The sequence below is a fragment of the Dipteris shenzhenensis genome, chromosome 26 (assembly GCF_047967505.1).
Source record: "Dipteris shenzhenensis isolate YYH24624 ecotype China chromosome 26, Dip_SZ_1.0, whole genome shotgun sequence".
Taxonomy (NCBI): Eukaryota; Viridiplantae; Streptophyta; class Polypodiopsida; order Gleicheniales; family Dipteridaceae; genus Dipteris; species Dipteris shenzhenensis.
In genome coordinates, this window is record NC_141621.1 from 31,536,640 (window position 1) to 31,564,091 (window position 27,452).

Below are 27,452 nucleotides of genomic sequence, written 5' to 3' on the forward strand. Positions count from 1 at the left end.
CCTCTGCAATGCTCTTGATTTTCTGGTCATCCCATATTAAGACTTTCTTGTCCTTCCATGATTCTCGAATGGAAAACTCATCATATTCACATAGAGGTTCAATGTCAATGGTATCTGATGTTATATCATTCATTGGTACAATAGCTCCATTGACATTGTCCACACAACTCATTGATCGTGCTTTCCAATGAACAACACTACCCAAAGCCTCATAGACTAAGAATGCATCCATTGTAGGAAATGGAAGAAGTGCACTTTCATCCATACAAATATCGATCGCCACCGATACATTGTTTTCTCCCAAGGGCACACCTTGGCACATGTCATCATGTGATGTAGAGAATATTGTCCCAATGGCAACAATCTTTCCACTAACAAGCAAGTTGACTTTAACCCCCACTTTGAATGTGGCACCTGCATAGTACATAGCATTTATTATAGTTCAATATTGATATCTGATGGTGTGACTTAGGATGAAAATGCTTTACAAGATTTCATTGCAAGACCAAATCTTCCTAAACCTTGGTGCTTTGAAATTTAGGCAGCAAAATTTGGCTACATGGCCAAATCTTCACAGACCATGGTGCTTTGAAAGGGAGATAGCAAGATTTGTCCACACAACCAAATCTCCCGAGACGCTGGTGCTTTCAAGAAGCCATCAAGATTTATCCGCACATCCAAATCTACTTAGACCTTGGTGCTTTGAAAGAAGCCCACAAGATTTGGCCACATGGTCAAATCTCCCCAGACCCTGGTGCTTTGAAAGGAGCCAACAAGATTTGGCCACATGGTCAAATCTCCTAAGACACTAGTGCTTTGAAAGAAGCAATAAGATTTGGCCACATGGCCAAATCTGCTCAGACCTTGGTGCTTTCAAAGAAGCTAGCAAGATTTGGATGCATGGCCAAATCCTTCGAGACCTTGGTGACCTCTTTCAAAGCACTGAGAAGATTTGGTTGTGGCGTTCTTTCAAACTTGGGGAGATTTGGTCGTGTGGCCAAATCTTCTAGGCTTCTTTCAAAGCACTAGGGTATGGAGAGTTTTGGCCGTGCAACCTCCTCTTGCATGCTTCTTTCAAATCACCAGGTTTTGGGAGATTTGGCCGTGTGGCCAAATCTTTCAAAGCATTAGGGTTTGGGAAGATTTTGCCATGCTGCCAAATGTTGCTAGCTTCTTTCAAATCACTAGGAAGATTTGGCCACATGGCCAAATCTTCTTTCAAATCACTAGGATGATTTGGCCACATGGACAAATCTTCAAACGTTAAATTTAAAAATTGAAAATCCAGATTTTAAAATTTAAAATTAAAGTTCAAAATTCAAAATTCAAAATTTAAAATAAAAAATTCAAATTTCAAGTTTCAAGTTTTAAATTTTGAAATTCAAATCTAGAGATCCTACTTTCAAAAAAATCGTACATGCTTTTCATGATTCACGCTATTACACTTTAAAATCATACTATTACTTTAAAAGCAAACTAGAAAATCTAAAACTATTAAAAAACCAAAAGTTTAAAAGGCAAAGCTAAACAAACATTTTAAACCAAGCATAAAAAGTAAACCTATGAGAAAAAATTGAATTCATCTTCATGGGGGATCAATTGCTAGGCTCACCTTGTTCTCTCCCTTCCTAGATCTCCAATGTGTACCTAAGGTGGTTTGAGAGCTTTAGGACAACGTCTTAGATGGGGTAGTTCTTGGAAAACACTCCTCCACCCTTGCTTAGCTAATTGCAAGCAAGGGGATCAAGTGCTAGGCTCACCTTGTTCTCTCCGTTCCTAGATCTCCAATGTGTACCTAGGGTGGTTTGAGAGCTTTAGGACAACGTCTTAGATGGGGTAGTTCTTGGAAAACACTCCTCCACCTTTGCTTAGCTAATTGCAAGCAAAAAAGTTCAAAACTATGTCAAAATAAGAGGTCCCGGGAGGCTCCCCATCCCAGTTTTGTCCTAACAATGTGTACTTAACTATGTAGGTTTTAAACTTCCATTACCAATTCAACTCTCCATAGATTCCACACACAATAGTTGGATTAAAAAAAGGTCTTTTTTTTTTTTTTTTTTCTCTCCATGCTTTTGGGGGGATTGCTCCTTCCCCCCAAAGCATGCTTTTTTGGGGGGATTGCTCCTCCACTTTGGTTGCTTGGCTACACATATCTTTTCTCCTCCACGACTGCGGACCGTCGCTCCTTTCCTCCTCGCTGTTCGGGATCTCTCCTCCACTCGTTCCTCCTCTTCCCTGCGCTATTTTGTCTTCCCCCGTGCACCGCTCTTCTCCCCTGCGCTCGCTGTTCGGGATCTCTCCTCCACTCGTTCCTCCTCTTCCCTGCGCTATTTCATCTTCCCCCGTGCACCACTCTTCTCCCCTGCGCTCGCTGTTCGGGATCTCTCCTCCACTCGTTCCTCCTCTCCCCTGCGCTATTTCATCTTCCCCCGTGCGCCGCTCTTCTCCCCTGTGCTCGCTGTTCGGGATCTCTCCTCCACTCGTTCCTCCTCTCCCCTGTGCTATCACTCGTTCCTCCTCTCCCCTGTTCTATTTCATCTTCCCCCGTGCGCCGCTCTTCTCCCCTGTGCTATTCCATCTTTCAGCCTCTTTCTTCTTCCTCCACACAGTTTCGGCCTCCGGATCTCTCCTCCACGACGCTGCTCCTGTTTCTTCTCCGCATTGTTTCTCCCCCGCACTGTTTCGTCTTCCTCCGTGCTGTTTCTACCTACTTCTTCTTCCAGAGCACTGTTTCGGCATGTTTCTTCTTCCTCTGCACTCAGCAGGCCGCTCTTTCCAAACGAGATCTCATCTTGACAAAATCCCCTCTTCACGAAATCCCCTTTGGACAAAATCCCCTTAGTTCTCCTTCCACTCCTCTTGACAAAATCCCCTCTCCTCTTGCACGAAATCCTCTCTTGTAAAAGTAGGAATCTCGAAGTGTGATTTGAAGGTAGGGTCTTTAGTATATGATTTGACTTTCAGATCTTCAAATTTGAAATTTGAATTCTGTATCTAAGATTTTGAATTTTGAATTTTGAATTTTGAATTTTGAATCTAAGATTTTGAATTTTTCAGATTTGAAATTTAAATCTTAAGATTTGAATTTTAAATTTTAAATGGGGAGATTTGGCCCCACCTCTTGCACGAAATCCCCTCTTGTAAAAGTAGGAATCTCGAAGTGTGATTTGAAGGTAGGGTCTTTAGTATATGATTTGACTTTCAGATCTTCAAATTTGAAATTTGAATTCTGTATCTAAGATTTTGAATTTTGAATTTTGAATTTTGAATTTTGAATCTAAGATTTTGAATTTTTCAGATTTGAAATTTGAATCTTAAGATTTGAATTTTAAATTTTAAATGGGGAGATTTGGCCATGCGGCCAAATCTTCTAGCTTCTTTCAAAACATACAAGATTTGGCCGTACGGCCAAATCTCCCTAGACCTTGGTGATTTCAAAGAAGCTATAAAGATTTAGCATCACAACTAAATCTTCCTAAACCTTGCTGCTTTGAAAAGATTTGGCCACACAACCGAATCTTCCTCGACACTCGTGATTAGAATGAAGATAGCAAGATTTGGCCGCATGGCCAAATCTCCCTAGACCCTCTTGATTAGAAAGAAGCTAGCAAGATTTGGCCGCATGGCCAAATCTCCTTAGACCCAGGTGATTTAAAAGAAGCTAGAAAGATATGGCATCACAACCAAATCTCCCCAAATCCTGCTGCTTTGAAAAGATTTCGCCGCATCGCCAAATCTCCCTAGACCCTTGTGATGAGAAAGAAGCTAGCAAGATTTGGCCGCATAGTCAAATCTCCCTAAACCCTCGTGACTTATAAAAAGCTAGATTTGGCCACATACAAATCTCCCCAAACCCTGATGCTTTGAAAAGATTTGGCTGCACGGCCAAATCTCTATAGACCCTCATGATTAGAAAGAAGCTAGCAAGATTTGGCCGCACGGCCAAATCTCCCTAAACCTGGTGCTTTGAAAAGATTTGGCTACACGGCCAAATCTCCCTAAACCTGTGCTTTGAAAAGAATTGGCCGCATGGCCAAATTTCCATAGACCCTTATGATTACAAAGAAGCTAGCAAGATTTGACCGCACACAAATCTCCCCAAACCCTAGTGCTTTGAAAAGATTTGGCTGCACGGCCAAATCTCCATAGACCCTCGTGATTAGAAAGAAGCTAGCAAGATTTGGCCACACGGCCAAATCTCCCTAAACCTGGTGCTTTGAAAAGATTTGGCTGCACGGCCAAATCTCCCTAAACCTGGTGCTTCAAATGAAAAGAACTGGCTGCACGGCCAAATCTCCCTAAAGTAGTCATAGCTAAAACAAAGACTGATGCCATGACTCTTGATATTGAAGGATGAGCTATGCAAATCAAGAGAGATGCTGCACTACAAGAAGAACTTTATATGTTTATATCGGCAGAATGGCCTTCTTTAATGTTAAAAAATTGGGATGAGTGCAGATTACATTTTAAAATTACTCCAGAATTGTATCATCGGATTCGTGGTTGCTCTGACTCATGGTTAAAAGTGAAGCTTCAACAGGGCAAGGAAACTCCACCATTACCTGATGCTGCAAAGGGGTATCTGAGGTGGATTATGGGACAAAGTGAAGGTGCAAGTCATGGACCGAATTCCACCCGGCCTTGGAGGTTCTACACAGTCGGTTCAAACATGGAGGGAATGGAATTCATACATAATGTGTACCAAGAGCCAATGGCAATAGGGGTTGCCTTTTTGGATGTAATGTATGGACCAAGCAGAAGTAGAAATTGGAATGAGGATCGCTGTGAGTGTTTGTTGAAAAGCTTGATGACAATCGCTTCTCCCCCAGTGCAATTCCTTCTTGTGGTATTCTTGACCATGGATCATGTATCATGTTTGAAGAATGCATTAAATAAGACATGCGGACAATATAAAATACACTTCGGTTGCCTTAATTTTGAAACTACAGATATATTTGTCACTGGATCTATGGATGGCTTACCCTTGTAGCAGCCATAGAAGTTGGGGATCCATGGTATGGTGGAATCTATAGGTTTCTAGCTGCTTTCTCCTTTCCTCTAGAAAGTACTAGCTATGAGAGAAAGAAGATCCACAGAGATAGTAGGCGCTACACCCTCTTTGATGGGGTGTTGTACCGTCAAGGCATGGATGGGGTACTAAGATGGGCCATGGATGCAGATGAAGTACCTAAGGTATTGAAGCATTATCATGATGGATTTTGTGGAGGCCACTATGCCAGTGACTATACAGCTAAGAAGATTTTACATGTTGTCGGGCCCTTGCCCATGACTGCCCGCAAAAAGAAGTATCTTTTGGTATGGGATGGGCAATATGGGATCCCACTTTGGATCCTTCTTGCCACGATTCGGAGCTTGCATTTGACTGCAAGATAGAATGCCATTCTCCTATTGTAAGCCAGCCTTTTGCTTATGTTGTGAACACATGCAATAAAGGCATGTGTTCATTACATTTGTCCCTATATCACAACCATGCAAGCACTTGAGGGTTTTCAAATCACCAGCAAGATGCCATTCAACTTGAAAGTTTCCACGGCCATTGACTATCAATGTTTGCCCTTCCTCTTGTCTTTGGATGGTCGATGGGATTCCTGTTCTATCTAGAACCCACTTCAATATCTCATGGCACTCTTTCGGAGTCTCAAATGCTGCAAGCCACCATATATATTTCTCTGATTGCACTAAAAAATCTTGCTTTACTTCTTCATCCCCTTGAACAAAGGCTAAGGCTTTATTCATAATGCAGATGCTGACTCTCTCTAGCTTGTGTTCTTTCACCAATATGAGCTTCATCCATTTTGATGACAAATATGAGCTTTCCAAATGCAATCTATAGAACAAAAGAGAAAAATCGTTAGGATAAACATGATATAGGAAATGAACTAAGTAAAGTGCAATGCTATAATGGATTTCCTCTTACCATCTTCTCTCATGCCATAGAATTTGACCATCGCTTGTTGTAGTTTCTCAACCTCTAAGTAGACATTGTTGAATGCATTCATCTCAAAGGTTTCCAAGCCAGATTTCTTTTTATTCTTCCAAGTCATTGTGCCCCTTATGCAATGGTACCCTCCAAGCATTTCTTTTGCACATTGGTTTGTTTCTCGCCGTGCACATCTCACAGACCAAGGTGTGGGTAGGGGCACTATAGACTTCTTATACATTCCCAAAATAGTAGACTTGAAAATTTTGAAAACAGATGTGTAAGCTTCACGACTTACACCGGCAGTATCACAAGCTACAAGCATCTCCTTTGCATCGACAATATCCTTGCAGTCCTTCATGACCTCCTCAGCAATTTGCACATGTAGGCACTTGTGTCTTGGGTCCCTTAGTATCCCAATGACATCGCTTGACTTCAATAAACTAGCTAGATCATATGAACAGTCAATATCATCCCTGTCTGTTCTTCCCATCACATCTTCCATGAAGTTCCTAAAAAAGAACACAATAAAAACTTAGTCACAAACAGTGTAGCACAAAAGAGTGTAATCTCATTGGAACATTTGATAACCAACCTTGTAGCCTAGACTCTCCTCTTTCTAGCACCACCAGTGGGTGCCAATGCATCCATGTTATGTAAGTACCTTCTTTTCCTGTCCTTCAATCCCAAAGGTGTTTCTTTCATCTTTTGCACTCGTTCTTCTGCCTTCTCTCGTTCCTTCTCTATGGCTCGTCGTACTTGATTGTATATAGATCTTTCCAAGCTTTTTTTGGACTCAGCTAGCTTACAGAGTGACTCTTCTAATTTATGTCGCTCCAAGTCCAATGCATTTCGCTCTAAGTCCACGCTCCAAGTCCAATGCTTTGGCTTTATCATAAAGATCCTGGTTCTCCCTTTGAAGATCCTGCATAGAGTTATGCATTGCAATAATGGTGCTATTTCCTAAATGTGCTAGCATCTCTACCTGGGCTCTGCGCATCTCGCTTGCTTGCATAGCCATTGACTAAGCATTCTTTAACCGATTGCAATAACCAAGCAACCCCACATGTCCATTTCCAACAAACCGAACTAGCTCATGCATTGTATAAAAAGGAGGGCTCTTTTGGTTGGCAGGATCTAAAGGATACAAGGATCCTTCTACCCAAAGGTTGAGATGCTTCTTTCCTTGCGAACGAAAACTGTGGATTTTGGAAGCTCCCCTCAATCCTAGACTATGTGTGCTTGCATATTTAGCCTCTAACTCTAAGTGAACCTGGTACTTGTTGGAGACATCCTCAAATGGTCCCATGACTAAAGGAGTGTAGAGAAGTAGAAGGTGTGGAGATGCAGGCTTGAAGGAGTAGCATGCAAGAAGAGGGAGGGCAAGGAGGAGGAGGGATGGGGGAGGGACGACCAGTAGTTGAAGAGGAGGAAAGGGGGGCAAACCAACAGGTGTGGAGGGTGAGGAGGAGTAGGCGTGGAGGAGGAAGGAGGGAGGAGGGAGGAGCAGGAGCGAGGGGGGAGGAGGAACAGCAGTGGAGGAGGGAGGGGGAGGGCTCAGGGGGGTCACTATGTATAAACCCTCTATACCACGTGCGTTCAAGGCATATTTCTAAAATCCCTTATCTGTAAATTTTTCATTAATAAAATGTACCCCTTTTCTATACAAATCTGTAAATTTTTTCCAAAACTATTTAAAATAGTCCCTTATGTATATTTATTTCTGTAAATTTTAGAAATAAAAAATATCCTTCTATTGAACTCACGTGATAGGGTTACATATGATGAGTGACCCCCCCGAGGGGGAGGGCAGGAGGAGCAGGCATGGGGGAGGGAGGGAGGGGGAGGGCAGAAGGAGCAGGTGTGGAGGAGGGAGGGAGGGAGGGGGAGGAGGACGAAGGGGGAGGAGGGAGTGAGGAGGGGGAGAGGAGGAGAGGGGAGGGGGAGGAGCTCGGGGGGGTCACTATGTATAAACCCTCTATACCACGTGCGTTCAAGGCCTATTTCTAAAATCCCTTATCTGTAAATTTTTCATTAATAAAATGTACCCCTTTTCTATACAAATCTGTAAATTTTTCTCAAAACTATTTTAAATAGTCCCTTATGTATATTTATTTCTGTAAATTTTAGAAATAAAAAATATCCTTCTGTTGAACTCACGTGATAGGTTTACATATAATGAGTGACCCCCCCGAGGGGAGGAGGGAGGGAGGGAGGGGGAAGAGGAGGAAGGGGGAGGAGGGAGTGAGGAGGGGGAGAGGAGGAGAGGGGAGGGGGAGGAGGGAGGGAGGGAGGGGGAGGAGGGAGTGAGGAGGGGGAGGGAGGAGAGGGAGGGAGGGAGGGAGGAGAGAGAAGGAGAAAGGGAATTCAAAATTCAAAATTTTGAATTTTGAATTTTTTAATTTTGAAATTTTTGTTTCCCACTTAGGAGTAAGAGTTGTGTAAGAGGTGTAAGAGGTGGGGTCACTTGTGGGCTTAACCCACCTAGGTGAGGGTGGGCTAGGAATTTTTGGGACCTACCTTGGCCCTTTCATTAGGATTAATCCATTTCTTAATCCATTCCTTATGAGGCCCTTTTGAGACCCCAATTCTCCCCTAATGCACATTAATTAAGTTTAAGCTCCAAGATTTCAAGGGGACTGAGGATGAAGAACCATGTAGTTACTCGCATAGTTTTCCATGAGCTTGCCTTATTAATGGGACTGAGGATGAAGATCCCTGTAGTTACTTGCATAGCCTTCATTTCCCTCTGTAGAGATTCCAAAAAGTTTTCTTTTGACAAATTTTCATTTCAAATTTTGAATAATTTTCATACTTTCATAATATCAATAGAACATATTACAATTTTATAAATGCTCTTTTGAAATTTAAAGAAAAAGTTGTAAATCTTGGCAAAACTTAAAAAATTTTCCCATAAAAGTTTCAAATCTTGGTGACTGTTTCAATCCTTTATTTTTATTAGGCCATACAAACTTTTGATTCCAATATAAAAGTTTTGCTTCTTAACGAAACTAAGAGGAAAAAATCATCCATGCTATCGAGCCAGCTGATAGGCTAACTAGAAGAAAGCAACATCACAAATAGTGTTGTAGATGTAGATTTATACCAAAAGGAGCTACCAACATGGATCCAATGCAAAGAACAACAATGAGTCTTGGCATCACGACATTCTACTATGATAGGCTTAAGAAACACAAGAACGATAGGTTTCCTATATTAAAGAGAAATCACACTAAAATGCATCGTGTAGGACTTTTGCCAACATTGGAGGTAGAACAAGCATTCCACACATAAATGTTCCAAGCTCGACCAACATAGAGTTCAGTAGAAACACCCATAAAGGGATTAAAAACAAAAAGGAAGCATACATGATGATCACATACCTGGCCTACGATCACATCTCTAAAGAGAGAATGCCCCAAGAGTAGCAGCCTCCAAATCTTGCAACCAGCCAGATAAAGTCACACCAACCACTTGAACACAAGAATAAGAATGCAGCTATCCTTCACAAGGTTAAGAATCACCACTTTGATAGGGAGTCAGGACACAATATGCTGTGTAATTGTGTAATTGTATGCTATAATGTGACAGAAGATCAAAACATGCTAGAGAGATGAGGGAACTTCAAAGATGCATGGAAGATAAGGATACAGAATATCAAAACATGCTTAAGAGATAAGGGGACTTTGAGTACTCAAGAAATCTCTCAACAAATATCTAATCTCAAAGATTTCATGCATGACAATCCTTCCAATCCCTTCTTGAATTCCAGCCATCTAAACATGCCAATTTCTCTTTCTTGTTATTTTCCTTATCTAGGAACCCCTACTATTTACATAGAATCATGGATTAGAAACTTTTGCATCACAAATATCACATTGTTAGGAAAATGGTGCAAACTTTCTTTTTTTATAATAAAAAGGGTAAATAGAGTAATTTGTCATGGGATTTGGGTTATCAAAAGCCAACCAATATACTAAGAGCATTAGTTTCTTGAATTTTCTCTCAATAATCCGAAATTGAACTTGCTAGCTCTAGTCTATGTTAAACACCTTTATATGTGCAATCAAGTTTCCTATATTTTCCAAGGTTTTGGAAAGATGTAAGGAGTTGAAAAACAACAAATTATTAACCCATGACAAAATTATTATTCCAAGATGACAACTTTGTAGTAGTGGGAGACTTCAAGATGGTGAAGAGCACAGTTGGCAGATGACTAGAGAAGTGCACAATAATCAAGCATCTTAAAGAACAACTGTAGTAAAAAATTTCCACATCATGGAAGAGACTCATATATTCCACATCACATTTTCATGGTTTGTGACCAGGATCGAGGTATTTGGAGATATTTGGAAGTGGCAAAATAATCAAATTATCATGGTCTATCACATAGGTTATTCTCAAATTGCATTAACGAAAATATTAATCAAGATAGGCACATATGTTATGTGAATATTAAACTGAAATAAAATCAAACGATGCAAATATTCAAAATTAACATTGGATTCCATGTATACATAATATGATTAAAATCAACTTATTTGAGTAGACCACAAAAATTAGTTTCAAAAAAAATCAAACGGAATTTTAGTAACCAATTATTTTCAATCTTAGCACCTTCTCCACCAATAATAATCAAGAGCAATCTAGTGGATGAGTTCAGGCTCTCTATAAGACACCACGTTTTGGTTCATTTCACCCATTCTTAGCCATCCTTGCCTCCCCATCACTTTGTCACACCTTCCATCCTACTTTCATTGAGAATGGGTTCTCAAAGCCATAGAGCTAGTAGACGTGAAAGATGTAGGAACCCCCCCCAAATCTCATTGACAAGGAGCGCAAGCGAAAGGCTCGTGAGCGCAAGAGAGCCTCTAGAGCTAGAGCTTGCGCTGCCACCACCGATCCACCTCCACATCTACATCCCACCTCCACCTCCACCCCCACTCCCACCTCCATTGTCCCCCCCTCCACATCCTCATCCGCTCCCCTACCTCTAGCCTCTGCCCTTCCCCTAGCCACCTACATTTTGCCCTCCACCTCTACCTCTTCCCCCTCCACCCTCCCCCCTCCCCCTCCCCCTCCCCTCCCCCCCTTCCCCTTAGCGCCTCCCTTCCCACCTCCACCCTACCATCTCCCATTGATTCCCTTGCCCCACCTTGCAGTAGCGGTGTTGCTTCACGACGTGACTTACCAAAGTCCACTATCCGTCGTTGTACTAGCAAGATTGTGCAGTCTTTTTTTAGTGACCTTACGCTAGCTTTGCAGTCTACTCTTCTCACATCCCTGATTGATCACCCTGACTTGGTAGAGTGTAGGAGGCTTGTTCGTCTTGGTGCACGTAGAGATAGGGTTGTATGTAGCATGGTCCTTAGCAGTCTTCGACATTCCTATGCTTCTATTAAGCAAAGGAACTCCAGTGATGCCTTGGCAGCACATCGTGTTATTGTGGCTGCCATTAGTAGACCTCATATGATAGGCCATGTGCGTACCGCTTCACGTCTTCTTCAGATTGCTCCACGCACATTGCGAGCAGGCATGATTAGTAGGCAGAGTCTAGAGGATAGGGAGACTGATGCTCTTTGGGCTTCGAGTGGTCATGCACCTCGCAGCGATCAATTGTTGGATGATTCCACTAGGTCCTTCATACAATAGTTTTGGCAATAAAGTTTCAAGAATAATGTCTTGGACAATTATATTTTGTATCTCCTTAGGGCATACAGCACCACCAGCCCTCACCATTTCAGAAACTTTGGTTTTAATGGCATCCTTTGTTCTTCTAGTCAAACCATCTCCAACGGGATGATTATGATGGCCATGGTGTATGACTGCACGAGTAAGATTCACACCATCTCTACATTCTGGCATGCAGAGTAACATTTCACAGTAACATCTCTCCAAGAAAATTGGTGGACGACCACAATGTATACATGATAAGGAGCCATATGATTCAATTGACACATTTGCTGGGGCCACTCTAATCAATCTCCCATCCCATTGTGTCTCATTCTCTATCCCAATTCTTTTTTTATAACCACAAGTTGCATTTATACAACGGAGGTGACCTCCACATTCCTTTCTACGAACCACACCAGGAAATACTATATTTGTTGTAATAGGATCACTCCAAACATGACCATCAAATTTTGACTCTGTACCTTTTGTGCGATGTTTCATTGAAGTACCTGGTAGCTCAAAGAAAACATCACCATCATAAGTAGAAGGCAACTCATCCACAATGACGTGCATTTCAACCTTCTCATAGGCCTCACACAATCTGTTCTTTATAGGTAGTTGCATAATAATCTCAATGACACTATGTTGTTTGTCATTCTCAATGTTGCTAGCTGAATCATGTTTCCTTGCCTCATCATTTTTGTTGCAAACAGAGTAGAAATCTTTTTTGTTTTTGTGCACTAGAGTCTTCTGAAGTTCATTGTCATCAAGCTTGAATCTTTCTCCCTTCACGGTGAAAATATCACCAAACTGCACATCAAGGTGAAACATTTTGTATCCATCGTCATGGACTTCGTATTGCAGCTCCATTGTCAAATCAAACCCATTATCACCAAAGTGCTGATGGACAGATATGGACCCAAGTGTGAATTGAAAATGGCTAGCAAGCACCATCTCTGACAACACTCCTCTACCTACGAAAGTGCAAACAAACATATGCAAAGATCTATCCTCATTCTGAATTGTGACAAATTCCATAAGAACAGAATGGTTGAGCTGTGCAACTCAATGAGATGAAGTCCAAAGGGTGAGATCAAGAGTAGAGTGTTCGTTTCAAGAACTCATTTGAAACAAGAGTTTGCCGCAAGAAAAGTTTCTCACAAATGCTTTGCACACACTGCCCATTGTTTATACTCACAACTTTGTAAGATTGGTCTTGTGAAAGTTGGCACAAGTGTGACAATAGTACTGAACCATGACGTAAATTTTAGCCATCATTTGTTAACAACAATACTATAATACCATGGAATCTTAGACCTTTTAATCCCTAGCCTTTCTTTGACACGTATGAGAGTTATTGCAAGCCATTCTCACTAGCAATGACATTTCATTATTGCTACATATTCATTCCGACAATTTGATATAAGTATTTTAAAGTTGATAGATAGATATAAATTATAATTGTGGTAAACAAGAAATGGTTCGTCAACACATCTCTAACCTTTTGAATATAAATTATGATGTTAAAAATATGCCAAAAGACTGTTTCATCGATGAAAGGGGTCTATTGGACTCTATCTTTCATCAATTATTTATGAAAGATAGAGGCCCATAGACCCCTTTCATCAAAAGACTATTTTGTCGACGAAAGGGTCTATTGGGCTCTATTTTTCATCATTTATTAATGAAAGGTAGAGGCCAATAGACCCCTTTCATTGACAAAAGGTGTCTATGGGCCTCTATCTTTCATGAACCATTAATTATTGGCCTCTATATTTAATTATTTTCTCCAAAAGGGGTCTATTTGCCTCTATCTTCCATTAACAATAAATAAAAATTATTTTCTCCAAAAGGGGTCTATTGGCATCTATCATTAATTGAATATTAATCAAAAAGATATTTAATTGTATGTTGACCTCACATAGTAAAATTATCAACCTCACAATTATGAAAAATTATCAACCTCACACAGTAATGATGTTTAATTAAATGATCACTCATTAGCAATCAAATTCGTACGATAATCATTATAAGTCATGGTTCCTTTAACATCATAGTTTGGTAGCATTTCTATAGCCAGAATGTCGTCCCGTCATGGTGAATAAAATAAATGCATTGATTGTAATGATTTGAAAGAGTAAAAATGAGTGCCAGCGTTAAGTACTTGGGTCGGTCGAGGACATGTGGTGGTCCCTTGCTAGCAAAGGTGTTCTTTATCATGGAAGAGGGATGATTATCTCTACAAATATCAATGTGAACTTTAATTTTAATGAGAGCCCTTAAGAAAATTAAAGGCCAATAGAACCCTTTCGTCGACGAAAGGGGTCTATTGGCCTTTAATTTTCTTAAGGGCTTAAGGGCCATTCATTTTCATGAGAGCCCTTAAGCCCTTAAGAAAATGAAAGGCCAAAAGACCCCTTGCATCCACAAAAGGGGTCTTTTGGCCTTTCATTTTCTTAAGGGCTTAAGAAAATAAAAGGCCAAAAGGGCTTAAGAAAATAAAAGGCCAAAAGACCCCTTTCGTCGATGAAACGGGTCTTTTGGCCTTTCATTTTCTTAAGGGCTTAAGAAAATTGGAGGGAGGGGCCTTTAATTTTCTTAAGCCCTTAAGAAAATGAAAGGCTAAAAGACCCCTCTCATCGATGAAAGGGGTCTTTTGGCCTTTCATTTTCTTAAGGGCCTTAAATCTTTTTTAAGGCCCTGAAGAAAATGAAAGGCCAAAAGACCCCTTTTGTCGATGAGAGGGGTCTTTTGGCCTTTCATTTTCTAATTTTTTGTTTTCAAAAAATTCAAAAAATTAGAAAATGAAAGGCCAAAAGACCCCTCTCATCGACAAAAGGGGTCTTTTGGCCTTTCATTTTCAAAAGTCTTTTTCCCTCCCTGCCTCCCTCGCTTTGCCTCCCTTGCTCTCCCTCCTACTCTGCTCGCTCTCCCAAGCTCTCCCTCCTGCTCTGCTCTCCCTCTTGCTCTACTCGCTCTCCCTCTCGCTCTCCTCCCCCGCTCTCCCTTGCTCTCCCTCCCACTGTGCTCCCCCGCTCTCCCTCGCTCTGCCTCCCGCTCTGCTCGCTCTTGCTCTCACTGCTCTCCCCCGCTCTGCTCTCCCTCCCGCTCTGCTCACTCTCCCTCTCACTCTCCTCCCCCGCTCTCCCTTGCTCTCCCTCCCGCTGTGCTCCCTTGCTCTCCCTCCCGCTCTGCTCGCTCTCCCTCTCAATGTGCTCCCCCGCTCTCCCTTGCTCTCCCTCTCGCTGTGCTCTCCCTCGCTCTCCCTCCCGCTATGCTCCCCCACTATCCCTCGCTCTCCCTCTCGCTCTACCTCCCCTGCTCTCCCCCGCTCTCCCTCCTGCCCTGCTCTTGCTCTCCCTCCCTCTCTCCCTCTCGCCGCTCTCCCTCCCACCCTGCTCTCGCTCTCCCTAGCTCTGCCTCCCTCTCTGCCTCCTGCTCTCCCTCTCGCTCTGCTCCTGCTCTCCCTCACTCTCCCTCCCGCACTCTGCTATCGCTCTCCCTCGCTCTCCCTACCCGAGCTTCTTTAGCAATGCTCATGGGTTGGGGGAAACCACTACCTCCATGCTGGGTATCTTGTGTATATATACTTCAATGTACTAACTACCTCATTTCTTGATCTCTCCGCTCCTAGGTATCTTTGAATTATGTAACGCTATCACAAGACATGCTTATGTTTCAAAAATTTTGAACAAAGTTCTCGAGTGCTTTGCGTTTTGATCATAATAAACTAACCGACTTATGCTATGTGTAGGTTCAAATAGGTAACCATAGTTTTACCTTCGACCATCTCTACGGTAGCACAGGTTCTCCATAGTCTACCATCTTTGAAGATTGCGTCTCACCCCTTGTGGAGGGCATTTTTCATGGCTATAATGCTACAGTACTCGCTTACGGACAGGTATGGTATCTTAATTAATCCTCATACAAAACATAAGTGTTCGCTATTGCAAACCAAGCTGTATAAACAAAATACATCACGTGGTTTTCCTATACACCACATGATATTTTGACATATGTACGCATAGCACTTGGAGATTTTTTGCTTCCCTTTTAGACACATGCACTATTATGAAAATAAGGCAAGGAGACGAGGAGGCCTTAGGAGACACAACACAGTATATTTGAGATATTGTATGCTTTCATGGTTAATAACTTGTTCTTGTATGCTTAATAACTTTTCTTTGTATGCTTTTGTTGTCCAGCTAGTCTCCTCAAGCCCCATCATCTCGTCAAGTGCAGCTTCAATTAGTAGCATCACGATCAAGCTTCAGGTATTTTCTATTTTGAAGCCTCTTAGGCTTTCTTTGTATGCTATTGAAGTAATACTGGGACTTAATTAACCTTGTAAGTCTATTCTATGCCATGCGATGACTTCTTTTTTTAAATGCATTTGTGTCACATTGGCAGGATGGTAAAATAAAAACTTCTGAGAGGAAGGTGAGAGGTGGAAGAGGAGAATGAGGAGGTAGGAGAGGTGGAAGGACAAGTAGAAAGATAAGTTTGCAAGTGGAATCTACACCTAATTTAGAGTTTCAAAAAGAGGTTGAAATTGGAGTTGAAGAGGATAAGGAGATGGAAGACTTTGAAGACACTACTATAATTGTGGAGGAATCTTCTAAGAAGAGAAAGAAAGAGGATAAACAACTGGATGAGGAGTTTGAGCAAGAGTTTCCTGCTGCACTTGATATTGGCCAGGGGAAGGATGTTATTGAATCTCTTGCAATCAATCTTGGAAAGTTGCTCCCTTGATCCCATTATGTCGTTGTGTTGTAAACACAAGAGTGAGAGGCCTATGAACTGATATGGATAGCCTAAAGCAAGCTCTAGAGGCAGAACAATATATTCAATAGAAAGGAATGTTTATTTTATCTACAACACTTCTGGATGGTGTTTCACAAGAGGTGGCAGATGAAATTGAACAATCATGGGATTCTTGTTGGAGGGATGTAAATGCAGAATTTGAGGCACAGATTGTTGATGATGCTGATTGGTCATTTTTGTCTCGAAAGATGTTTTTTGTGTGGGAGGGGAATCACCGGACTGTTGCATGGATGTCTCTAATTGAAGAGAAATTCAAGACATCAAAGGCATGGCATATTTGAGTTTTAGCAAGTTTTATTACTCCAAAGAAAGAAAGAGAAATGAAGTTAATAGCTGCTCTTCAAAGGTTCAATCTGTAAGTGCGAGTTCTTGCTCATATGTGTTACTTTTTTTTGAGCTTTTAAGGGTTTTGTGAACAATTCTTAATATGTTTGAAGCTATATATTTTTTATTTTTCAGCCTTAATGAAACAGCAATTATTAAAACAAATCTCAAGGATTATTTGTACAACACGAAGACAATGTGTTCGTGTGATGAGAATGAGTACTTATTACTTTTTTCTGAGGAAGAAAAAAGACACTTGAAAAGCATAGGGCAAATGAAAGCAGTAAAGGATCAAGCACTTGGTATCCTTTGACATCTCTGATGCTAGGGAGAATGGTATTTGCAGTAAGTTTCATACCATTTGTCATGGATGTCTTTTGAATTAGAACTAACTACTTCATTGTACTCATTCATTTCTTTGGAATATATTTTAGCCACTATACAAGCAAGATTATGAGACAAGGCTAAAGGAACTTCAGCCAAATTTGAGTGTTGCTGATATGGAGAAGGCACTTAAAAGTATTCGAAAGGATGTGAATCTCAAGTACGGTCGAAAAATGATCAAGGTATGGTTAATTTAATGATTCTTAACATAAAGTTGATTTTTTAAAGTGTTCAAGTGTTTTTTGAGATTGAGAAAGAACATTAAAAAAGGATGTAAATATGATGTTTGTTTAGAAAATGATCAAGGTATGGGATATGCATGTATTGTATGATCAAAAAATACACTTGAGTGTGACGATTGCATGTATTGTTTATATGTGGATTCTATCTATTGTCAAACCAACAAATGGTGAAGATTGGTTTAATATCTTGTGGAGCCTCCCATTTGATGATAAATCATCCATTATCACATTGGAAAAATTGTATAACATCTCCATTGCAAAGATCTCAAAGGAGACACAACTAGCAACCCTCAAAATCTTAGGGTCACATTCAAATTTGAGAACAAGTTATGGGATGCCAAAAGCTGATAGAGAATTCATAAAGTGGATGGCGAAAGAGGCATGGATGGATCAGTTGCTTTGTGAATCTGAGAGGTTACTCTCTCAGGTCTTGGTTGCTAGTCAACAAGCTAGCTTTGTGCTTCCTCAAGATCCTATGTTGAGAGAGTATTTTGGGGAGATACAAGCAATGAACAGACTTGAACTTTATGAAGATTTAAAGGATTCAATGACTGTTTCTACAGCTACAACAGGACAAATGGAGATGACGAGGGCATCTCGACGATTGGTATTTAGGTAAGCAATATATGTTTTTTCCTTTTCAATTAAAAATCCATCCTTAAGTATTTCACTTTCGTACTAAGACTCTTATTGTATGCAGATTCTTGCAATCCTTAAAAGCTGTTGGTAAGATTGAAAAATTGTTGCCCATATGTTGAGTATGGACAAAAATTCAGGACTTAAAATTCTGTATGTACTCTCCAAACATGATAGAAAAAGAAGGAAAGCAAGTGCTCTCTGAGTGGGAGAGAAAAAACTGCCCGTGGTGGCTCAAAATGAAAAAAGGATGTTGCATTGAGGAGGACGTAGAGCTGTACACACAGCATAAAAAGGGAGAGATGGGTTCATCAAGCTCAAATTCATTCCACGAGGATGATGCAGTCATTGAGATTCAAAAAACACTTGAGAAGATGACTAAAAAGGACAAGGATTCAAGTATGGAACTAAAGAAGGGTGGTGGGCCACCAAAAAATCCTGGTACTAATAATGGTAAGCCCTCTTGGTCTTTTTTCAAGCTGTTATTTGTTTGTGTAACATATTTTCTTATCACTTTGTGTCTTTACATATGTGGTGTGGATACAGATGTGCAGGTACTACAGTCTACACCCATTTTGAAAGGATGTAAATGGAAAGATAGGTCTATCCGCTTTTTGTACATTCCATTGACCTCTCTAACTTTGAATCAAAGTGGCACATGTGATGCTTCACATTGCAAGGTTTGGTGCTATGATTATGTCAAGTTTGGGAAGCAATTGTTTGTCTCAAACTTCACACAAACCTATATAGACATGAAGGAATACTTTGTGGGTCTTGGAGGTGAAAGAAAAACAAGAAATGGTAAGAGTGTTGCTTGGGCTATATGTTTTGTCATTCTTGATCTGTCTACACAGCTAGAAGCTCCTGGAGTAGAGGATTCCACATCTCCATCTTGGAATTTATTAACAGAGGACCATGTATGCTACTCCTTGATAGTAGCAGCCACAGTTGTTTTAGATTCTGGCTGGATCCTAGTTATGTGTGCCCCTCATGTTCTTCATTTTCTTGAGCATTATGCTAGGATCAATAGATTGGAGTTTGCATGTCGAAAGTACATGAAATACTTGGATGCATATTGTACAATCAAAGTTGGTGGTATTGATCATAAGATGAGACAATTGTCTTACAATGATCTGTTGAAAGAATTTATGCTCTTGTATAATGAAATGGCTTGTACTAAGCATAAGTTTAATTCTTTTCTTGTGTATAGGTGGATGTTGTGGTTTTATGCCTTCTTCATCGAGCTGGTATGTCTTGTGTTTGTAATCCTGGAAATGCTTTCGTGATTGGTACCAAATTGGGCATTGCTTTTAGAAGTAGTTTGTTTCATCATTATTTACCAACAAAAGTGAGCAGACTATAAAACATGGAGAGAGTATTCCATGGAGAGGTGCATTAGAGAAGGCTCCATGCATGATGTTGTACTTCTTGCAGTTGTTGTGTCCAATTTTTGGACATGTGGTGGACTTAGGTGCTGGGACTGGTTCTATGCAAAAAGCATGCGTGCATTCTGGGAGAGCATGCTTATCTATTGAGAATGATCCTGACATTTGCAATTCTATATTGCAACCATTTTTGGATGGACTAAAAGGAAGGGAAATGTGTTAAGCAACTATGGGATTCTAAATGATTCCGCAGATGTGGAAATGGTTGTTAATCTTCCAGATGACTAGTAAGTATGTTACTCTTGTGTTTTATCTTTTTAAACCTATTTGTTGGAGAATATTATTATCAATGAGGCATTGATATTGATTGATCTATTTTAGCTTTTTGCCTTCTTATGCAGGTGCTATGGCTGAGATGATGTGTAATGACATTGCATTCAATGCCCCCATCAAAGAGAGAAGGCATCATTGCAATATCTATGTGGATGACATCAGTAAAGAAGATTGAGTCTAGTGATTTGACATGAGTTTTTCCCTTCAAGCAATTCATTTTGCTTGTGATGCCCTAGATTTGAGCATGCATAACTTTTGTGGTGTCTTGCACCTATTTCATTTGCTAGAGATGTAGTAATCATATTAAAGAACTATAAGTACATCATGTGAGTACCCATGAATACTAATCTCAATATCACATATTCAATTTTGAGCATGTTGGTTTCATAAAACTTTTTCTATTTGCTAGAGATGTGACAATTATGTCATATCTTACTTAAGGTTTGCATGTCAAAACAATGAGTTGTGTACAAATGATCATCATGGTGAATTAAATCTTAAAGTATCTCCTTGATGCAACTAATAAATGTTTCGGCATAGATGCATGCAAATTTGCACCCTAAATTCTTCACCATGTGACTTGCAATCATTTCATCGATAAATCACTATCTATCATGATAGTATGAATGATGGATGACATAGGTGGAGGGTGTTGAAATGAAGTAGACATGAAAAGTAGTTTTGTGAATAAAGGGATCTTATAAGCCCTAAATACTATTGGAAAGAAATGTAATTAAATGTATATAGCATATTTGTGGGGTAGTTTTATGACTAAAGGGTGTGTGATGTTAGCGGCATCTTTGTGGGGTAGAAATGTATATAGTATCTTCTTGGGGTAGTTTTATGACTAAATGGTGTGTGATGTTATGATAAAATTGTCTACGAAATCACAATATAGGCCATGCTCAGAAAAATGTGCTCAGACCAAGATGCTCAGAGAAAAGACGTACCCGTGATGACTACGTATTAAAAATGGCGCACGTACTAACCAACTATGCATGTGGACTTATCTATTGGGGATGAAACTTCGCACAGCTATTAGGCTACCCTAGACCTACATCAATGCAAGATTTGGTCTCCAACTGATTTGGTATGTGCCACGTGGAAGGTATAATGCATACATTTTTGCAAGCACTCCCTACTAGTGACTACCTTTGGAAAATGGCGAATGTACTAACCAAATATGTGTGTGGACTTATCTGTTGGGGATGAAACTTTGCATGGCTCTTAGGCTACCCTAGACCTACATCCATGCAAGATTTGGTCTCTAACTGATTTTGTATTTGCCATGTGGAAGGTATAATGCATACATTTTTACAATCCCTACTAGTGACTACGTATGAAAAATGGCGCACGTACTAACCAATTACTCATGTGGACTTATCTGTTGGGGATGAAACTTTGCACAACTCTTAGGATACCCTAGACCTACATCCATGCAAGATTTGGTCTCCAACTGATTTGGTATGTGCCACGTGGAAGGTATAATGTGTATATTTTTACAATCCCTACTAGTGACTACGTATGAAAAATGGCACACGTACTAACCAAATAGGCATGTGGACTTATCTATTGGGGATCTAACTTTGCACGGCTCTTAGACTACCCTAGACCTACATCCACATAAGATTTGGTCTCCAACTGATTTGGTATGTGCCACCTGGAAGGTATAATGCGTACATTTTTACAATCCCTACTAGTGACTATGTATGAAAAATGGCGCCTGTACTAACCAAATATGCATGTGGACTTATCTGTTGGAGATGAAACTTTGCACGGCTCTTAGGCTACCCTAGACCTATATCCATGCAAGATATGGTCTCCAACTAATTTGGTATGTGCCATGTGGAAGGTATAATGCGTACATTTTTACAATCCCTACTAGTGACTACGTATGAAAAATGGCGCACGTACTAACCAAATACGCATGTGGACTTATCTGTTGGGGATGGAACTTTGCACAACTCTTAGGCTACCCTAGAACTACATCCATACAAGATTTGGTCTCCAAATGATCTGGTATGTGCCACGTGGAAGGTATAATGCGTACATTTTTGCATGCACTCACTACTAGTGATGACTACGTATTAAAAATGGCACATGTACTAACCAAATACGCATGTGGATTTATCTGTTGGGGATGAAACTTTGCACGGCTCTTAGGCTACCCTAGACCTATATCCATGCAAGATTGGGTCTCCAACTGATTTGGTATGTGCCACGTGGAAGGTATAATGCATACATTTTTACAATCCCTACTAGTGACTACGTATGAAAAATGGCACACGTACTAACCAAATATGCATGTGGACTTATCTGTTGGGGATGAAACTTTGCATAGCTCTTAGGCTACCCTAGACCTACAACCATGCAAGATTTGGTCTCCAAATGATTTGGTATGTGCCACGTGGAAGGTATAATGCATACATTTTTTCAAGCACTCCCTACTAGTGACTACGTATGGAAAATAGTGCACGTACTAACCAAATACGCATGTGGACTTATCTGTTGGGGATGAAACTTTGCATGACTCTTAGGCTACCCTAGACCTACATCCATGCAAGATTTGGTATCCAACTAATTTGGTATATGCCGCGTGGAAGGTATAATTTGTACATTTTTACAATCCCTACTAATGACTACGTATGAAAAATGGCCAATGTACTAACCAAATACGCATGTGGACTTATCTGTTGAGGATGAAACTTTACACAACTCTTAGACTACCCTATACCTACATCTATGCAAGATTTGGTCTCCAAATGATTTGGTATGTGCCACGTGGAAGAAATAATGCATACATTTTTGCATGCACTCACTATGTATTAAAAATGGCACACGTACTAACCATATATGCATGTGGACTTATCTGTTGGGTATGAAACTTTGCATGGCTCTTAGGCTACCCTAGACATACATCCATGCAAGATTTGGTTGCCAATCGATTTCGTATGTTCCGCGTGGAAGGTATAATGCATACATTTTTGCATGCACTCCCTACTAGTGACTATGTATGAAAAATGGCAAACATACTAACCAAATACACCGTGAGTTATCTGTTGTGCATGAAACTTTGCATAGATCTTAGGCTACCCTAGAGATACATCCATGCAAGATTTGGTCTCCAACTAATTTGGTATGTGCCAGGTAGAAGGTATAATGCGTACTTTTTTGTATGCACCCACTACTAGTGACTACCTATGAAAAATTATATATGTATTATATGATTTTGGACCAATCGTACATAATCATGTATTAATGTTTGACACATGTTACTACCAATGAGCACCATTCCATGCTAAACATTGACATTTTTTTCTTAATCTACAATTTACAAAAATGAGTGACAATATTAGTGTAATAATTGCAAGCATTGATATATATGATATTCAAAATGATAAAGTTCATAGCACAAGAGAGAGAGAGAGAGAGAGAGAGACCTTATACTTGAACACCTTTTCAATGCTTAATGTTTACAATTATTTCACACGGCATTATTTTTAAAATACCTTATGTATTAGATGTGTGAATTGAGATATCTGAAATTCAAAATGATAGTCCTAATTTTGAGCATTTTGGTACTTTCATGATGTTCTTCTTACTTTGTTTATCTCAGTTTATAGTTTGTTTAAATCCAACATAAACACATAATAAAAGTAAGAACAACATCATGAAAGTACCAAAATGAATGTGTACATCATCATCATCATCATGCAGAAGTGCATCCCCAAACAAGATATGTGTGAAGCCTAAACAATCATCCTGAATCAGAATCTGATAACTCCACATATGATCCTCTACTCGTCCTCTAACATGGCTCCTGTATGACCCGCTGCCCAACCGTCCATTGTGTGCCCTCAGGCAAAGCCGGATCAAATGGGCCAGCCTCATCCTGATGAAGAGGAGGGCATGCTGCACGAGCCACCGCTGCCATCTCTGCCTCCCTCGCCTCCTCTATGTATGCACGCCTCAGCTCCCAAAGTCATGCATCTGCAAATACTCATGCCTCAAATCTATCTAGCATGAGTAATCATCTCTACATGTAGAAGACACTGGTTTAAGCTGATGCTCCATCCACTACTGCAATGATATATGAAACTCTACCTCTCGCTCAATACGACATGCCTCCTCTGCTCGTGCCTCATCACCTGGCATGAAATCACCATATGAGAAGCGTCACAGAATACACGCTGCAATCACTGAAGTATCAGCACCCTCCTGCTGCAGCAAAGCTCTATGTGCCTCCTCCCTGTAGTGCTTTGTCAAGACCACATGGGAAAATGGATCAATGGCCTAACGAGGACCAGGATATAGATCATCCATACCTAGTCCTCTGTATGTGGCCACATCAATGTCAGCAAAGCATATAGGGCACATTGATCGTGCCACCATGTGGCGGGTCATGCAATGGAGATGTGCAATGTGGCTGCACCATAGTCCAAACCACCCTACGGTGTCAAAATCCTTGTGGCAAAGGACGCAAGTCACGATAGGAAGCCTGGCTATGACTGGTGTGTCTATGGGTGTCCTAGTCGGCACATCTACAGAAGGAGCGGGGTACAGGGCCACACTGGGGTGGATCCTATGGAGAGATGGATCACAACTAATATGTCTCAACTGCAAAATATAGTGCTCCGCTCAATGGTAGGCTATGCGTGTTTAAATCCTCTGCTCCTCCAAATCTGCCTCCAACTGTCGTACATGAGACTCCATATCCTGTCACAATAGATGTGCCTGCCAAGTAAACATGTCGTGTACATGGTGAGAATGAACCAAAAAACTTCAGTTCAAAGCCTGCAACAAAAAAATAAACTAAAATAATCAGAATAACTAACCTCGACCCTAGACTCAGCCAACAATGCCTCCAACTCTGCAATCTGTGCATCTCGAGTATCCAACTCATGCTGAGGCGGTGTAGATGTGGGAGGTGGTGTTGATGTGGGAGACTTCATAGATGTGGGAGGTGGAATCGAAAGTGATCTCGATAGGGCAGAGACCATGTTGTGCAAGGATGAGGCCACTGAATGAACATTCCCCCTAATCTATCCTCCAACAACTCGCAATGCTGGTGCAAGGATAGTGTGCAGCTCTGGTGCCTCGCGTCGATGCCAAACACCTACAGTCTGACGCTCTTGATGCCCCATCCTACCATGTCCTGCTCCTGATCCTGGATGGGTACTAAGGTAGTCTACCTGATGACCAAGCACAAACTCGACGTACAGCTGCATGGCAAATGACCTGGCTATCTAACAGTTGTGAGGCAATCGACCACCATTCGCAGCGAGATATCTCGGATAAATGTGTACTGCTATGACGGGGTGCCTACAACGTAAAATATAAAAGGCCTGCCCTAATCATGGTCACATCGCCTCAGTGTGACCATCCCAAAACATATCCTCTAAGGCCTACCTGTGAGGTGACTCACGCGCAACAAACAACTCTCAAATGGCTCTCCAATCGAAGCCATGACCACCGATCTCTACCTCAGCCTATGCATGAAAGGTATCCAAAACGTCCTCAACTGTGTCTAATCGACCTAGAGCATCAATGACTGAATCGAGACTCGCAACCAAGTGAGGGGGTGCCCCAGCATCCTATAGTGCCCTCATCTCAGCTCTCAAAATTGCTATCTGCATATGAACAGTGGTGCTAGAACCTGCGTGCTGGCTGGCACATGCACAAAAAAAAACATGGAAATTAATATTCTATTCGGGTAATGAAAATTAATATTCTATTCAATGGGACTTAATAATCTATTTGTGTAATGAAAACTTTTAGCTAGCCAATTTTGATTGAAATTTTGCAAAAGCTCATGACAAGGTTTCATGGAATCACATAAGTCTTTGTATTTGTCTATGTAACTATATCCATACATAGATCTACAACCTTCTCTAGTTCCCTATTTCTATAGTTTCACGTGCCACCTAAAGGGATTGCTAGCCACATGATCTACGTACCCTCTCCTTGCATCAACCTCTCGCACCATATGATTTGAAAATGATGTGTAGGCGAATGTGTTGTTCAAATCATCCTATTTGTTTGATTGATTACACTTAGTCACGTACTCCTTGATGAGGTAGGATGTCGTTGGGATCATCCTATGCACCTAACGGTAGATGGGCCAAATGTGTGGCTATGCCTACATCAGTGCTATGTTACAAATGCAACACATGCACTCCCTACATGCTCTAAGTTTCTCCACTCTTCAATGGAAGATGCATATGCACACACAATAGTTATTCAATGGTGTTATTGAAAAAGGGATTTAGATGTACATCCTTGGTCTTATTTCATTTTCAAAGAAATGTCAAACTTTGTGTTAAAGATGCTACACTTCTCTAATTTGATAAATAATATAAAAACTACTTTAACCTCTTTTTTAAAATAAACGAAATAGATGATTTTAAAAAACAAAATATATACGTTTTGACATTTAAATAAAAACTTCACTAACTTGAAAAATAATATAAAAGCTACTTTAAACTCTTATTTTCTTTTTGTTTTTAGATGATTTCTAAAAATAAAATTTTAAACGTTTTTATATTTAATTCAAAACTTCACTAATTCAAAAAATAACATAAAAACTACTTTAATCTCTTTTTTTTTAATAGATGATTTTAAAAAATAAAATATATACGTTTTGACATTTAAATAAAAACTTCACTAACTTAAATAATATAAAAGCTACTTTAAACTATTATTTTCTTTTTTTTTAAAAGATGATTTTTAAAAATAAAATTTAAACGTTTTTTTATTTAAATAAAAAATTATTTGAAAAATAACATAAAAACTACTTTAATCTCTTTTTTTTTACATAGATGATTTTAAAAAACAAAATATATACATTTTCACATTTTAAATAAAAACTTCACTAATTTGAAAAATAATATAAAAACTACTTTCAACTCTTGTTTTTTGTTTTTTAAAAGTTTATTTTTAAAAACAAAATTGAACCGTTTTTATATTTAAGTAAAAAATTCACTAATTTGAAAAATAACATAAAAACTACTTTAATCTCTCTCTTTTTAAAAAAAATATGATTTTAAAATACAAAATATATACGTTTTGACATTTAATTTAAAATCTCACTAACTGCAAAAATAAGATAAAAACTACTTTAAACTCTTGTTTTCTTTTTTTTAATAGATGATTTCTAAAAACAAAATTTAAACGTTTTTATTTTTAATTAAAAACTTCACTAATTTAAAAAATAACATAAAAACTACTTTAATCTCTCTTTTTTTTAATAGATGATTTTAAAAAACAAAATATATACGTTTTAACATTTAAATAAAAACTTAAGTAATTAAGAAAATAATTTAAAAAAACTTTAAAATGCATTTAAAATTTTGAGATATTTTATAATTAAATTAGATGTTCCTATAAACTAAAATTTAAACAAATTTTTGCAAAAAAAACATGCTACACTTAAAAAAACCTTACCTTGAATCTCCTGCTCCGTCCATCTTCGTCGCTTCGTCATTCTCCGTTCGATTTCTATCAGTCCTTCTCCGTTGCTTCAACAATTCCATCGATTTTGATGAGGAGGTGCTCGATCGAGGTTTGAAGAATGAGGGGGTCCCTCTCTTTATATACAAAAATTTAGGGTTTCAATACCACGATCAAGGTATCAGGATGCCACGTATCTCGATCGTGGTATATGACATGCCACATACATCATCGGTCCAGCCACTTGCGATGCCACATACC